Source organism: Scylla paramamosain, chromosome 20, assembly GCF_035594125.1.
Source record: "Scylla paramamosain isolate STU-SP2022 chromosome 20, ASM3559412v1, whole genome shotgun sequence".
Lineage (NCBI taxonomy): Eukaryota > Metazoa > Arthropoda > Malacostraca > Decapoda > Portunidae > Scylla > Scylla paramamosain.
Window position 1 is genome coordinate 22,553,995 of NC_087170.1, and position 16,676 is coordinate 22,570,670.

The 16,676-nt window shown below is 45.2% G+C and overlaps 1 protein-coding gene across 6 annotated transcripts in view; it reads right to left on the reverse strand.

Annotated features, from left to right (window-relative positions):
- The window catches only part of LOC135110655 (zinc finger protein basonuclin-2-like), a 399,181-nt gene that overhangs the window by 135,642 nt on the left and 246,863 nt on the right, over positions 1-16,676 (reverse strand). For 4 of the 6 annotated variants that reach the window (XM_064023218.1, XM_064023217.1, XM_064023216.1 and 1 more), the window contains one exon: positions 6,193-6,309. The exons of 1 other annotated variant lie outside the window; for it this stretch is intronic. The gene's annotated coding sequence lies outside the window, so the exon portion shown is untranslated. Of the gene's footprint in view, positions 1-6,192; positions 6,310-16,676 lie in introns of those variants that run through there. One more of the 6 variants, XM_064023226.1, reaches the window with a different exon arrangement.

Genomic DNA, 16,676 nt, shown 5'->3' on the forward strand with positions numbered 1-16,676 from the left:
AAGGAAGAGGTGGGAGGGAAAAGGAATGGAGAAAATTTTAGGGAAGCAAAAGGGAAATATGGAAGGGAAGAACTGAAAAATAGAAGACAATAGGAAAGAAGAGGGTAAAAGTAAGAATAAGTGAGAGAAATAGCGAAAAAAACGTTAAGAAATACGAGGAAAAGGAAAAAAATAAAGGGATGGCATGAAAAGGGAAGGGAAAAATAAAAGTAAAAATAAGGACAGAAAAAGACACAAAAAGAAAAGAGAAAGTAAAGAGAGAGAGAAAAAAAAGATAGTTTAGTAAATTTATTAGGAGAAAAAGGAGAGAGGAAATTATTATTATTATTATTATTATTATTATTATTGTTACTACTACCTTCAGGCACCACACTACATATTTACCAGGAAAGCTGCAATTACTCCTGTTAATTAAAGCAAAAAATATCTTACTCGACCCCCGATGAAAATTAATTACGGGTTTAAATTTTCCGATAAACAAAAACAACACCTTTTTCTTAACCCACTCGTGAATATCAATAATGGAGAGAGAGAGAGAGAGAGAGAGAGAGAGAGAGAGAGAGAGAGAGAGAGAGAGAGAGAGAGAGAGAGAGAGAGAGAGAGAGAGAGGATAAAATTCGCAAAAAAAAAGTATGAAGAGAAAAATATAAATAAAGAGGAAAATACACACAATTAAATATACAAAACACATTAAATAAACAACAATATATAGTAAATAAATAAAGCGAGTCATTTAACCTACAAATTTATGGATTAAAAAGAACAAAGGCTTAGTTTACTTAAAAAATACCCCTAGGTTGCCAATTAACAAGCTAATCTACGTTATAAATTAATGTATTACTAAAAAAAAGGCAGTTGAGACTTTCAGAAAACACACACACACACACACACACACACACACACACACACACATGATCGTCAGCTTCTCGTGCGAGATTCACTAGCATATCTTGTCAGCCAGTGAACTAAGAGCAATTAACAAAGACGAGAGAGAGAGAGAGAGAGAGAGAGAGAGAGAGAGAGAGAGAGAGAGAGAGAGAGAGAGAGAGAGAGAGAGAGAGAGGAAAAACGCATATTCTCTCTCTCTCTGATTCACACCTCGAGGAGAAAGAGAAAAGGAGAAGCGACCAGTACGATTAAAGAAAAAAAGGATAAAAAAAGATAAAAAAAGAAGAGAAGAGAAGCGATATATATACGTGCATACAAATAAATAACTCGAGGGATGCTTCAATAAGGTCCAAATTAACTGCGTAAGGTGAACCACATACCCAGCAATCACTGTCCGCCGCGCTGGCCCTCTGGTGGCGGCCGGCTGAGTTACGCCCACCAGCTAGTGTTTACATCTGACAATACAATTTCCTGTGCGGGAGTTATTTAAGGCGCCCAGCTAGCTAGTTCCAACCCCCCCCCTCTCTCTCTCTCTCTCTCTCTCTCTCTCTCTCTCTCAGTACCTCCCGCTGATACCCTGAGGAAGGAGGAGGGCAAGCAGGAGTCACTGAGGAGGAGGAGGAAAAGGAGGGCTTCGTTGGGGTGCTAGCGGCGGAGGGAGTAAAGAAGGGAAGATTTGAGAGAGAGAGAGAGAGAGAGAGAGAGAGAGAGAGAGAGAGAGAGAGAGAGAGAGAGAGAGAGAGAGAGAATATGGTGTAAACAAAAATGACATACTTCAAAATATAACATCAAGCGGAGAGAAAAGGGAAAGTAAATGTGATGGACAGGGAACATCAAAATGATAAATGTAATTATCATCAGACAGACAATAAACAAATAATAAATAAAAATAAATAAATAGATAAAAATAATAATAAAGACTTAAATGAACGTGTGTAAAGAAAACATCATTATTAGTCTCAAGAAAAAAAAATTAAATAAATAAGAGAAAAAAATATACGCGTGGCAAGGAAAATACATTCATTCACATAGAGCGACGCAGATTTGAAGAAAAATATGTATAAAAATCAATAAGTGAACGGAATTCTGACCAAACGACTTGAAAATCACAAAATCCACGCTGGTTTTCGTCAATTCAGAACACGACACTGTAATCAAAGGAGGAGAAGGAGGAGGAGGACGAGGACGTGGGAATGAAGAATCGTATGAAACTAAACAAGAAAAAAAATATATATATACAAACACACGACTCAGCAAGACCCTTGATGAGAAGAATTTAGGTGTTCTTGAGGTGGTAAGGAGGATGTGGTGGAGGGGGCGGTTGTGGAGTGAGTGAGAGAGAGGGATTTAAGTGGAGGAGGAGGAGGAGGAGGAGGAGGAGGAGGAGGAGGCGTCATGGGGGCGTGCTGAGAAGTTTTGGCGCGAGGTCGCTAATGTCTTGATACCATCTCCGGATCCCAAGTCCGTCCAGAGTCTTCCTCTCACCCTCCCTCCTCTTCTCTCCTCTCTTTCACTCCCTCTCTTCCTTCATCCCTCCATTTCTCCTTTTCTCTTTACCTTCATCCCTACTTTCCTCCTTTCCTCACTCACTCCTTCCCTCTCTTCCTTCATTCCTCCATCCCTTCTTCCTCTTTTCCTCCAGTCCTCCCACTCTCTTTGCCTTCATCTCTTCTTTCCTCCCTCAATCCCTCCAACACTTTCTCCCTCCTCTCCATCCTTCTTTCCTCCGCCCCAGTCACAGTGCCATCCGTAACACTCCTTTTTTCCCTACCTTCTCCCTCGCACACACACACACACACACACACACACACACACACACACACACACACACCCAAAAGTCCCTCACACGATTTAGATAAGCACAAAAATCAGAGATGCGAGAGAGAAAAGCAAATAAAAAGAAGACACGTATATAGAAAGGAGAGAGAGAGAGAGAGAGAGAGAGAGAGAGAGAGAGAGAGAGAGAGAGAGAGAGAGAGAGAGAGAGAGAGAGAGAAAGGAGTGAAAACGAGTATAAGGGCGGGTCTAGTTAGCGGCGCAGGAGGAGGAGGAGGAGGAAAAGGAGGAGGCGGTGGCGGCGGCGTGTGGTGGAGGATGCGACTCGAGCGATGCTTTGTGGAGGTGCTCTGGCGGGTGTCGTCTTGGGTTGGTCACTGCCCGCCGCCTCCTCCTCCCGAGCTCCCACCACTGCACCACCACCGCACCACCGCCGCACCACCATCGCCCCAGCTAAAAGCCACACAGATTAGGACTGAGGACGTAAAAAGTGAGGCGGTAAGTTCTCTCTCTCTCTCTCTCTCTCTCTCTCTCTCTCTCTCTCTCTCTCTCTCTCTCTCTCTCTCTCTCTCAACAGAACCAGACTTGTTAGGATTCAGACCGCCAGCAAGGATTCCAGAGTCGCTTGTATGTGTTGGGGGTGTGAAAGGAGGAGCAGAAGGAGGAGGAGGACGAGGAGGAGGGTGCCAACGCTTGTAACTCCACACAGGTGTATCCTTCAAATTCCTCGTTCCCTTTCTCATTAAGCACCTCAGGCCGGGAATTGGGCGGCCATCCAGGTAAATTTATTCATTAGTCCCTCGTGTGGTTTAATGAAGGACTTGTCACAGGGGCTGGCGAGCACGTACCGAAGGAGGGTGGGAAGGGGGAGGGGGGAAGGGAAGGAGAGGATACAGTGAAGCAGGGAATGGAGGATGAAAGGGAAGGAGAGGAGAGAGGAGAGCAAAGAGATGACATAAAATAGGAAAAAAAAATGGAAGAATGGCGTGGATGGAAGAAGAGAGATTAGAGATGACAGAGATGAGAAAGAAGAGGGAGAGAATGTAGCCACGTAAATATATAGGAAAAAAATAAGGACAGGACAGAAGAGGAAGAGGGAAGACGAAATGGAGACCAATAAGATAAGAGAAGGAAGGAAGGAAGCAAGGAAGGAGAATAGGAAGGAAAGAAGGAAGATGGAGAGGGGAGAGGGAGAGAATGGCGGAATAAGAACAGGGAAGAAAGACTAATGAATACGATAACAGGAAGGAAGGAAAAGATAACGGACAAAATGGAGGGAGAAAGACAAGAAAGGACGGAAGAAACGAAGGACAGAGGCAAAGAACGAACGAACTAAGGAGATAACTAAAACAGGAAGGAAGGAAGGAAGGAAGGAGAGGAAAAGAGAGAGAGACAGAGAGAGAGACAGAGAATGGAGAAGGGGCAAGAGTAAGGGAGGGGAAGGGCATCCGTTGCTCATTAGAATATCAAATCCTGGGAAGACAGGTGAGGGAGAGCGGTCACCCTGCGGCCACCACCACCACCACCACTACCATCACCACCACCACCACCACCACCTCCCAGCCTCCCCCGCAGTCTCTGGCAGCGGTGCGTCTTGGAGGCCTGTGGATTATACATTTATGAGGCGACCGAGCGACACAAGAGACACGGGTGAGAGAGAGAGAGAGAGAGAGAGAGAGAGAGAGAGAGAGAGAGAGAGAGAGAGAGAGAGAGAGAGAGAGAGAGAGAGAGAGAGAGGTGGCGGTCGGTGGCTTTGTTGACACAGCGACGGGCAAGATGGCTTGACCACCGCCTGACCTGAACGAAAATATAGGACAAGCACGCCATTCCTCACTGCTGGGTCACTGCACACGCTCCCCCCTCCCCATTACTCCTCCCAACCCATCACCCACCACCCACCTGCATGGCTCCCATCTCAAAGCAAACACCCCCTTCCTTTCCCTCCCTCCCTGTCTTACCCACCTACTTCCCACTCACACAGGAGACAGACAGACAGACAGACACCCTTGCCCTTGGCCTTCCTAACATGATGACCTTCGTTAGTCAGGAAATTACTGCTTACTTCGTATTTGAGTTAGCTTGTTCCTAACCTAATTCAACCTAACTTAACCAAACCTAACCTACCTAACGTAACCTATCGTAAGAGAATATGACAATGAATTCTCTCTCTCTCTCTCTCTCTCTCTCTCTCTCTCTCTCTCTCTCTCTCTCTCTCTCTCTCTCTCTCTCTCTCTCTCTCTCTCTCTCACCTCTCAGATCGCCCCGGGACTCACCCACCCACTCACTCACACTCACTCACTTACTCACACTCGCTCTCTCATGCTGGACACGGGACGCTCTGAATATATTATACTCTCATGTTTCTGCGAGCACCGGCCAGGTCCTGTGTAGCCGAGATCTCGACCTGGATATGGGCGCGTCTTTGCATATGAAGAGAGCGCGAGAGAAGAAGAGAGTGAGAGAGAAAGAGAGAGAGAGAGAGAAAAAAGGAACACACTAGAAGACGGACATGCTGCAGACACGGGCGGGTGAGTGAAGGAAGGCGCATGTAAGGTGTCACGGAGAGAGAAGGAGGGATAGATAGATAGACAGAGAGAGAGAGAGAGAGAGAGAGAGAGAGAGAGAGAGAGAGAGAGAGAGAGAGAGAGAGAGAGAGAGAGAGAGAGAGAGAGAGAGAGAGAGAGAGAGAGAGAGAGAGAGAGAGAGAGGTAGTGGATAGCGAAGGAATGGATGAAAGGAGGGACTCGTAAGGATAAAGAAAGGGTGTAGTTATCCTTCTCCTCCCCTTGAGTCTCTCCGTGTCCCCTTAAGTAATGGGGTTGACAAGTGAAATAAGTCCACAGGGATCATGAGGGCGGCTGGCTAATGCGGCTAGCACCCTGCAAATCCCCCTGCAGGACGCCACGCCTCCGCCTCCTCCCTCAGCGTGTGTATGTGTGTGTGTGTGTGTGTGTGTGTGTGTGTGTGTGTGTGGAGAGGTTGGTTCATGTGGTGTGCCGGATGGGGGACGCTGTGAAGGAGACGAATAGGCGGCAGTGTATGGGGAAGGTAAGGTGAGAAGGGAAGGATGAGGTGCCGGTTTATGTGGGGTTTTGCAGGTACGTGAGAAGTGCTGTGTGGGTGTGAAGGGAGGGAGGGATGGAGGAAAGGAGGGAAGGATGGTGGGATAAGGGTGAAAAAAAGAGCATTGATATGATGTCGTCACCTGATGTTGAGGCTATGCTAGTGTGTTGGCATATATAAACATCCATGAAATACACACACACACACACACACACACACACACACTTCGGCACACCCACGCAACCAATAACTACTTTCATGGCGCTCTGTAAACACACACAAACACACACAAACAACGATGAACGCCCACTCTTTACACACACACACACACACACACACACACACACACACACACACAAAGGCCAGCAAAGCAACAGGTCACTGCACCAATATAAGGCAACAGGTGTCATATAGTTAACTCATTAATTACCACGACCCCTTCACCTGTCGGTCGGTCCGCCTCACCTTGGTCTCTCGCTGCTGCATCAGACAGGTAATTGCAAACCTCTCACGGGCTGTCCGGCGAGCCTTTTGACGGGTAATCTCGCCAAACCTTTAATCTTTCCCCGCCGATACTCTCACCTGAGGAAGAGAAGAAGAGAGTGGAAATAGAAAAAAATATATATATATAACATCAAAAATGGACCTCACCTGCAAGCTACTACGGTATTGCAATTATTATTTTGACTGGAAATTCTCTGGGGAAGTGAGTGAGCGGTGTTTATATTCTATTGGTAACTGTGTGGTTTGTTTCCTAATCACTGTGGCAGAGGAGGAAAGTAATCCTGACCAGAGGAAAACAGTAGGAGTGACCAATATGTGGGAGGACCAAGACCGCAGAAGAGAGGAGACCAAGGATAGAATGTTATGAATGTGAGGGTGAGCGAAGCGGAGCGATCTCTTAAGTTTCTTGATCCAGGAGTGCATGAGAGAGAGAGAGAGAGAGAGAGAGAGAGAGAGAGAGAGAGAGAGAGAGAGAGAGAGAGAGAGAGAGAGAGAGAGAGAGAAATATGCATGAATGATGAAAACTCCATGATATACTAATCTTGACGTCTGCAATTCAAAACTTCTAAATTGAATAAGGACCACCACCACCACCACCACCACCGTGACAACAACAAGAGCACATACACACGCACAAGAAAACAACAACAACAACAACAACAACAACAACAACACACACACACCTAGGACGCATCCAGCAAACAAGCAAAACTAGACCAAAATAATGAATCACAACTAAAAGAAAAAAAAAAGCAGTTTACTCCATTCTCTCCTTAAAAAGACACCACCACCACCACTACTACTACTACTACTACTACTACTACTACCACCACCACCACCACCACAGCCACTATCGCCGCTCGTATGCAAATTTGATACCCAACCCTTTATCTCTGGCGTGGTAATCTGCAAGAGGCTGCGGCAGGGTAAGTGACCAAGGGACTGGGCTCTTTATTCCTGCATAGACTAATGGCGGACGCTGGGGTTATGTAAAGCCGAGCAGGGCACCACCACCACCACTACTGCCACCACCACTACCGCCACCATCGCCATTGTCACTACCATTCTCAGCACCGCCATGATCAAAGGTATTGGTGATGCTTGTGTGTGTTGGTATGAGTTTGGTGTGAAATTAATCATTTTTGCCTTTTTCTTCTGTTTTTTTTTTTATTTTTATTTATTTTCACTGCGTTGATTTGTTGTTGTTGCACGTACACGATGCACTCGCGCACACACACACACACACACACACACACACACACACACACAAACACACACACACAAACAAGCACTTTCTATTTCAATTACGTGTACGTTCATTTAACACACACACACACACACACACACACACACACACGCGCAAGAAAGGAAGCACGTTCGCATTTTAACACGCACACACACACACGCACTTATTAATCACCCGCAACATTTTCCAGGCGGGCTTGACAGAAATAAAATACAGACATTAGTAATAATTTGATGCTTTCATGCGATTAAAAAAGAAAAAAAAAACAGAATCAGCCAGAAGTTCGCAGCGAAGGACATACGCGCTGAGATATGTAAAGATGATCATAAATAGCAATAAATGATACGGAAGATGATGGGATAATTCACTAATAACACACCCACACCACCAGGCCTAACAGACCAGCATAATAAAGTGAAAGAATGAAATCATTAACTCCACCAAAAAAACAACACAACACTGTAATTACTCTAGATTTATCACGAGAGAGAGAGAGAGAGAGAGAGAGAGAGAGAGAGAGAGAGAGAGAAAGTGGATTATTCTTGAAGCTTCCGGGAACTGATTCGGACCTTAGTTCAAACCCTTACTCGAAGCAGCTTCACTTTGTCTTGCCCCCACTTGACCTGAACTTGAAGAAACCCACTTTTTTCCCCTTACAAGTCCTCCTTCATCCCCTCCGCCTTCCATCCTTTAATCCTTAGACCTCATTCCTCCTCCTCCTCCTCCTCCTCCTCCTTCTCCATCTCCTCCTCCTCTTCCCGTTCCTCAGTCTCAACTGGTACTGCATATTGACAAGTCCCTCATTAAACGAACAGAAAACGTGGATAATAATATGTTGGTCGTGTTTACCTGCAACAGAGAGTTAATTAGGCCGCCACGTCAGGTGCTCCGGACACTTATAATGGAAATAGCGTTACTGTGCAATTATGAGCAATTAAAGAAAAATTAATTTCCCTCATAGTGGAGAGATAATTTCAAGGAGGTAATTATGGGTAGCAGCCTTATCCTCGCCCTTATCGGAGGCCATTCCTGCATTCCTCCCAAGGGCAGGCTTGTCCTTTCGCTCTTCTAGGTTCGTGTATTCGTAACTGCCCGTAAGTTCGTCCGTCTATCTGTCCGTCCGTTCGTCTGTTCGTCTCGTGGTACATCCGTCTGATTACCTCGTGGTATGTCTAATCTGGTCTTGTGTGGAATGAATGTCTAAATAATGTTTGGTAGTGAGGGTGCTAATGATGTGACAGTGTTATTATTGTTATTATTATTATCAGTAGTAGTAGTAGTAGTAGTAGTAGTAGTAGTAGTAGTAGTAGTAGTAGTAGTAGTAAATAATAATAACAACAACAAACAAGCACAAGGATAAAGGTAAAAGAACGATCAGTTGGAGATTACTATTCTCACCTGTTCAATAATTCTTGCTTTGCTGATAAGGATACACACACACACACACACACACACACACACACACACAGGTGAGTATCTCAGAACAGGTGTGATGTGCAATTTGTAAACTATCAGACAGGTAACACTCATCTCGATATCTTCCTCTGTCTCCTCCTCCTCCTCCTCCTCCTCGTCACCTTTTCCTGCCTTTACTTTACTTTATTTTTAATCTTCATTCTCTCGTGGTACTTATCCCCTCCTTCCTACTATTGCAGTTTACCTCCATTGTTTCCTCTACCCCTTTCCCTTCCGTTATTCCAGTTTTCCTTCCTTCTGTCTTTCCTCCTCCCTTATGTTCCTCTCACCCCATCCTTCCTAGCGCTGCAGTTTCCCTCCCTCGCTCCCTTCACTCCTCCTTTCCTCCCTGTGAAGCGGATAATCCGGGAAATTATGGCCTGGAACCAATCGAGGCATGAAATTATTCCTGTACTGCGGACGGAACATTTCAGTCCAATAAACATGTTCACGGGATGACCCGCTCAAAGAAGAGGGAAGAGTGATGTTTGTACGAGGTAGTCTGCCAGTCATAATACTAAGGACATATTTTTCTAAATCCTGCGGCTCCCTTCTTCTCAGCTTGGTATTACAGTCTGGTTCGGATAAGGATTTTAAAAGGGTAGTATTCATTTTTTTTTATGTAAACTTATTGCAGCTTGTGAACTAGTAAACAGAATATTGTGATTAGGATGAAGTTTACAGAAGAGGGAGCGAAAGAAATATGCATTTATTCGTACTAAGGAATTTTTTGGACGTAGTAAGATGGCAAGGTGAATATAGGAAAAAAATAATTATGAGATAAAAACAAAATACATAGCGGGATATGAAAACAATAATCATATGAGAACCTAAATGGAAAATATAAAAATAACACTTAGTTGGAGTTAACTCTCTGAGGATAGAACAACTTTCATGAGCAAATAAGCAAAATACTTGGTTGCGTTAAAAGATTAATCTTGTAAGAGAATGAAAAACATGAGAAAATTGAACAATTACCCCGATAAGAAAAGAGTTATTTAGAAACACGAAAATATGAGTAAAAAATAAGAAACCTCGGAAATAATAATGACATAGGCAAAATACTTAGACTGGTGCAAAAAAAAAATAAAATAAATAAAATCACTGTTTATATAAGAGGCAGATGAAAATTTATGACAAAGTGCACGTGAACACGAACTAAAGCAGGAAACAAGCAGGAACTGGAAGCGAGGAGAGAGAGAGAGAGAGAGAGAGAGAGAGAGAGAGAGAGAGAGAGAGAGAGAGAGAGAGAGAGAGAGAGAGAGAGAGAGAGAGAGAGAGAGAGAGAGAGAGAGAGAGAGAGAGAGAGAAAGAGGATTTGCCGCACACCCACACCAACACACACACACACACACACCTACCACAACTAAAAGACGAAAAAAAATACGAGACAGAAAAGAATGAAAGACACAAAGAAAAAAACATAGAAGGAAGAAAAGAGAGAGAAAGGAACCCAAGAATCTAGGTTGCAGAAGACGACTGGGTCTCCTCCTTCTCCTCCTCCTGTTCCTCTCCCTGCTCCTCCTCCCCCTCCTCCTTCCCCTCCCCCGTCCTCATCCCCGCCATAATGCTAACATTTGTATGCTGGTGAGCCGCCTGTAGGAGGGCGTGAGGAGACCTCGCAACGGGAGTTTTAATTTGTGCAACATTACGATATTGCAGCGGAGAGATGTATTCCCCTTCCCTTCCTCCCTTCCCTCCGTCCCTTCCCTCCCTCCTGTCCTATCCTCCCCCTCCCTCCCTCCCTCCTCCCGCAGATATCTCCTCCTCTCTCCAGGTGTCACAAAGGTGCGCCTCAGGTGAGAGAAAGTGCTGCTTGGTGTCAATGTGGGTTTTAGTCATGTCTCCGCTGGTTATGGTGGTGGTGGTGGTGGTGGTGGTGGTGGTGGTGGTAGTGAAACAACGACTATGAGAGAGAGAGAGAGAGAGAGAGAGAGAGAGAGAGAGAGAGAGAGAGAGAGAGAGAGAGAGAGAGAGAGAGAGAGAGAGAGAGAGAGAGAGAAATTCCTCAAGACTCACATACAAATAAAAAACTTGAAGGAAACTTAAAGACAAATGTCATAAACTTTCCGAAATTTCTTACACGGAGATAAATAAGAAAAAAAGCATCTCCTCTCTCTCTCTCTCTCTCTCTCTCTCTCTGAAACAAAACATGAGAAAAATGAACAGGGAAAGCACTCAGGCCACGGAGAAACACCCATACTTGCAGACGGGACAAGACAAAAATGTTAATAATATTTTCACCCCGAACTCAAAAAAATTCCTCCAACATTTTTATGGATGTAAATATTTCCCTTCCTTTTATCTTTTTTTTTTTTTAAGATACAGAGATTTAAATGATGGGAAAAGTGTTTATTTTTTTGTTTTCTTTATTATTATTTTCTTAAACATTAGAGGAAGGAAGTGGAGGCGACGAGAAGGCGACGTCTGTGCAATAAATCTTCACTACTCAGTCTACAATGTCGCTGTCTTCTCCTCCTCCTCCTCCTCTTCTTCCTTCTCCTTCTCCTCCTCCTCTTCTTTTTTGTTCTTTGTAGTCGCTGTCATCGTAATCGTCATCGTCTTCTTCCTCCTCTTTCTCTTCTTGTTCTTTTCCTCCTCCTCTTCTTCCTCCCCTCCACAACGGGAAGGGAAGGAAGAAGGTACTCTATACTCACTTGGTTACCCCTCCATTATCATTATCATTATTTTTCTTATTTATTTATTTTTTTTTTTTAGATTCTGACGACGCGGGGCAATATGTTTCCAGCCAAGCTTTTGTTATTCTATTAGCGAGTCCAAGATACCATCGGGGTCCCGCGCGGCGCACCGACACACGAACACACACACACACACACACACACACACACATACACCTGCCCTGTATGTAACCTGCCCACCTACCTACGTACACTCTATGCTCCTTCCCACACCCACGGTCACCCAGGCAAGCACACCTACGCACTTACACCTACACCTGATATCCACACCCACAGTCACCCTTCTAAGCATCACCCTGTCAATCTCACAGCACATCACGCCCACAGCCCACCACCCACCACCCACAGCCCTGTCCGTACTTCCTCTCCTCCGCTTCCTCCCTCAGCCCACCCACCGCCCACGCTGCCCCCTGTCTATCATCGCCAGCGCCCCCTGCCCACCACGCACGTCCCAGCCCACCCACCACCCACGCCAGCCCTGTCCACCGCCCATATATCAGGCCGCTAATCCCACCCCACATCCCTGCTGCCTCCTACACCTACTCAATTCTGCCTCGTGCACACCTGTCGTATTTTTAACCCTTGATGAAAGGTATTTTCACTGCTTTATGATAGTGAGTTTAAGGGTTTGGCGTTTCCATAGGAGGAGGAGGAGGAGGAGGAGGAGGAGGAGGAGGAGGAGGAGGAGGAGATGGGAGACTTGTTAGAAGGAACAGGAAGAGGAACAAGAGAAAAGATGAAGAAGAGGAGGAGAAAGAGGAGGAGGAGGAGGAGGAGGAGGAGGAGGAGGAGGAGGAGGAGGAGGAGAAGGAGGAGGAGGAGGAGGAGGAGGAGGAGAAGCCCCGTGCTGCGTTAGAGTCACTTCGGTGGCCGCGAGTCTGTGTGGGAGTGATTGCGACTAACAAGGTGCGGATAACGAGAGAGAGAGAGAGAGAGAGAGAGAGAGAGAGAGAGAGAGAGAGAGAGAGAGAGAGAGAGAGAGAGAGAGAGAGAGAGAGAGAGAGAGAGAGAGAGAGAGAGAGAGGTTGTGTGTGTGTGTTACCGAGTGTTACCTGTCTCTCACCTCACCTGGACGCCGTGAGGGAAGTGAGGACGGCTGACAGGTGAGGGAGGGCCAGGTGAGGGCAGGTGAGTCGCCGCGCCGCCACCTCAATCGAACAATCAAGCAGGTTCACCGCATTTGGTCACCTGTCGCGTATCTTCTGATTATAATGTCATTTTTTTACCTCTCCCAATGCACAGAGATGCCGACGACAGGACGAGAAAGCGAGAGCGAGAGAGAGAGAGAGAGAGAGAGAGAGAGAGAGAGAGAGAGAGAGAGAGAGAGAGAGAGAGAGAGAGAGAGAGAGAGAGAGAGAGAGAGAGAGAGAGAGAGAGAGAGAGAGAGAGGTGTGGGGGGGGGGATAACGTAACCCATCTTAATGACACCCAGGAGAGGTAGACAGGGAATGGGTTCACATCACAATCACTGTACCCATGAATAATAAAAACTCATTGTGCCTTACTCTTATCTTCATCTCCCCATTCCCCCTCTCCCCATTTCCCTCTCCCTTGCCCAGCGTTAGGGCGTGGCCGGGGCACCACAACAGGGAATGGGGAGGAATGGGGAGGGTGAAAGGGGTTATAAATAGCCAGTCATTTTTGGGGAGTTAAGGTGTACGTGGGGAGACATTGGGAGACACGTGAAGGTGATGAGGGTGATAGGGTGAAGGAGTACAGAAATAATAGCTTTTATACCAGGGTGATGGTGAGACTGAGAGGGTGAACAAGCATAAAGGAAATTTGATTATATTTTTTAGGGTGAAAAGAGTAAAATGTATGTAAGAAACAGTATTTTTCAATTTCCAGGATGACAGGGTGACGGAGTATAGGTAAAATGACATACCTTTAATCAGGGTGACAGGGCGAGCGAGTAGAGAAGATACTGACACCCTTATGGAAGGCGACACGATAAGAGTGATAGGTGAGAAAAGAGGAAAATAACACCCTTATATTTCCAGGGTGACAGGATCAGTGACGGAAGTGACATCCTCCTGCTTGCAAGGTAATAGGGTGAAGGAGTATAGAAATGACACCTTTTTGCTCCCAGGGTGACAGAATGAGGGTGACAAGGTGAGGTGGTGTAACAGAAATGACTTCCTAACTCACCCTTCCTCTACCCGTCACCTGTCATCTTCAACTTGGCCACTTTTCTTTTTCACCCCCTCCCCCATCTCCCCATCACTTCCCCATCCCCTCCCATCCCATCCTTATACTTGGTCACTGTTCTTTTCATCCCCTCCTTCCTCTCCCATCACCTACCTTCCCCATCCCCTCTCCATCCCATCCCCCCACCAGGTATGAGGCGGAATAGTGCCGTATGCAAATCACTGATAATTCAACAGGTAACGAGACTCGCCAGGTGAAAGTCTCGAGGCTTCGTGTCTGGTCGGGACGGTGCTTCAGGCAGGTCGACGAGAGGGTTCGAAGCAAGGAGGCTGCAGCGGGAGGCCAGAGCAATCTCCTTATGGTAATCTTATCGTCTTTTCTTTGAAGTCTCCCATAAGGATCCTTTTTAGTGCCTGTGTCTTTGATGAGATGAGATTTCGCGACCTTTAGGGAGTAGAATAAAGGTTTCGTTTATTTTTCCTTATTGCTTTTAGTCTGTTTTTTTTTTTTTTTTTTTATTACTGTATGTGTGTGTGTGTGTGGGGGGGGGAGACGGGAGGGCAAGGGAGCTCTGGCAAATGAGAAAAAAAAGGTTGAAAAAACTGTCTTGTGTATTTTTCTTAAATTTTGCATTATTACATTTTTTTTCAAGGAAGTGACTGATTTTTCGATGCCTTCACTGTCAGAAATTTAGTAGAGAGAGAGAGAGAGAGAGAGAGAGAGAGAGAGAGAGAGAGAGAGAGAGAGAGAGAGAGAGAGAGAGAGAGAGAGAGAGAGAGAGAGAGAGAGAGAGGAAATAAACAGAAAAAGCAATAAATAAAATACTCACTTATTTTTTTCTGGTATGAGTAAGTAATTCACTGATACATTTACCGACAGCTCACTGAAATTCCATCACCAGCAAGTGCACCCAACCAGTAACCCAACAGAAAATAAGAGACAAATAAACACAAATACCATAAACCAATACCATTTTCTTCTGGCGTGACTGACCAATCCATCTCTATCATTACTGGCGACGCGGCTTTGCAAATTCAGCAGAAAGACGTACATAAATAGACACAAACAGACCATAAACCAATATTCTCCCAACAAAATTGCTGTTCTGATGCTGAAACACAACCCTGATTTAGCCTTCCTCTCCCTCCCCTCCTTGCCCCACTTCCTGGTCGTGTTCAGGCGCTCCGTGAACACAACATTTTAGGGCAGATGACCCCTCCTCCATCCCCTCCCCCACTCCTGCCACTCTGACCCCCTCTTGACCCCTCTCCCCCGACCCCTGACCCCCCTCAAGCGCTCTTTGGGTCACCTGAACGATGGTTAGCGGAGAGTTATGGGTCTTGTGCCTCGAGAATTTTTCAGTTTACTTACATTCTCGTATCTTTTAAATATTTTCGGGGTGATTTTTTTTTTTTTCCTTTTTCCACGAGTCGAGTATTTTTTTTTTATCTCTCTCGTGGTTTTCTTATATGGTAATTGTTTTTTATCGCCTCCCTCACGACAAAATATTCAATTATGCATTTTAAAATTACAGATTTCACGTGGTACACTTAATTTTTCTTGCGCAATTTTGGGATTACATTTTTGCCCAGCGCGCGAGATCGATCATATGATTTTTCCCATCACCCCTTTTTCTTTTTTCTTTTCTTTTTTTTTTCAATCGCACGCAAGCACATCAATGAACTACAACGTAAACAGGCACGGGAGGGAAAGAAGAAAGGAAAAGAGAATAAAGAGGGAGAGAGAAACGGGAAGAAGGAGAGACTATAACAGGATGGAAGACGTGATGAAAAAGGCGGACGAATAAGAAGGGCGAACAGAATGGCAGAGAAAGAGTGAAAAGCATTGCAAGGGAGGAAAGAGAAGGGAAGGAGGAGGAGGAGGAGGGAAAAAAGTGAAGAGTAGAGAGGACGGGAAGTTGGAAGAGCGAAGGTAAGACGTGAAGTGGAAAGAAATTTTGGATAGAGTACGAGGCAGACCGGAGAGAAGGAGGTTGAGGAGGAGGAGGAGGAGGAGGAAAAGGAGAACAGAGAAAAGTTTGGACAAAGATACAGACTGGGAAATGGGAAGAAAATGTGAGGAGAAAGACGGAATAACGGAAAGAGAAGAGTGTAATAGAGCAGTAATGGATGAAAGAGAGTCAAAAGCAATGTGAGAATAAGATGTTAAGGATAATGAAAGACGGAGATAGAGAAGAACGGATAACACTGAATAAAGGAAACTGAGAAAATGAGGGAAAAATGAAAAAGGAAGAAAATACGAATGAAGGGGAATCGAGAATAGAATGAGTGAAGGCAGAAGAGGAAAGAGTAAAGGGCGAGGAGAGGGAAATAGAATAATAGAACACGGGAAGGAAGGCGAAAGAAAAGAAAGATGAAGAAAGATGGATATTACAAGAAGAAAAGTGAATAAGAAAAAGAGAAATGGAAAAGAGGAAATCAATCCGACCAAAAAAATACAAGAAAAAATGAAATAGATCGAAAGGAAAAAAAAAACAGAAGTGAAGGGAAGGAAAATCAGAGAGAGAGAGAGAGAGAGAGAGAGAGAGAGAGAGAGAGAGAGAGAGAGAGAGAGAGAGAGAGAGAGAGAGAGAGAGAGAGAGAGAGAGAGAGAGAGAGAGAGAGAGAGAGAGAGAGAGAGAGAGAGAGAGAGAGAGAGAGAGAGAGAGAGAGAGAGAGAGAGAGAGAGAGAGAGAGAGAGAGAGAGAGAGAGAGAGAACGTAGAAATATGAGAAAGCAAGATGTGAAAGACAAAAAAAAAGAGGAAATGGGCGAAGAGAAAAGGAGAGAGGGAGAGAGACAGAGAGGAAATGCAGAAATAGAAATGAGAAGTTGTGAAAGGGAGGAAAATGAGGATAGGCTACGATATGAGGAGAAAGAGAATGTTGGAGTGGGAGC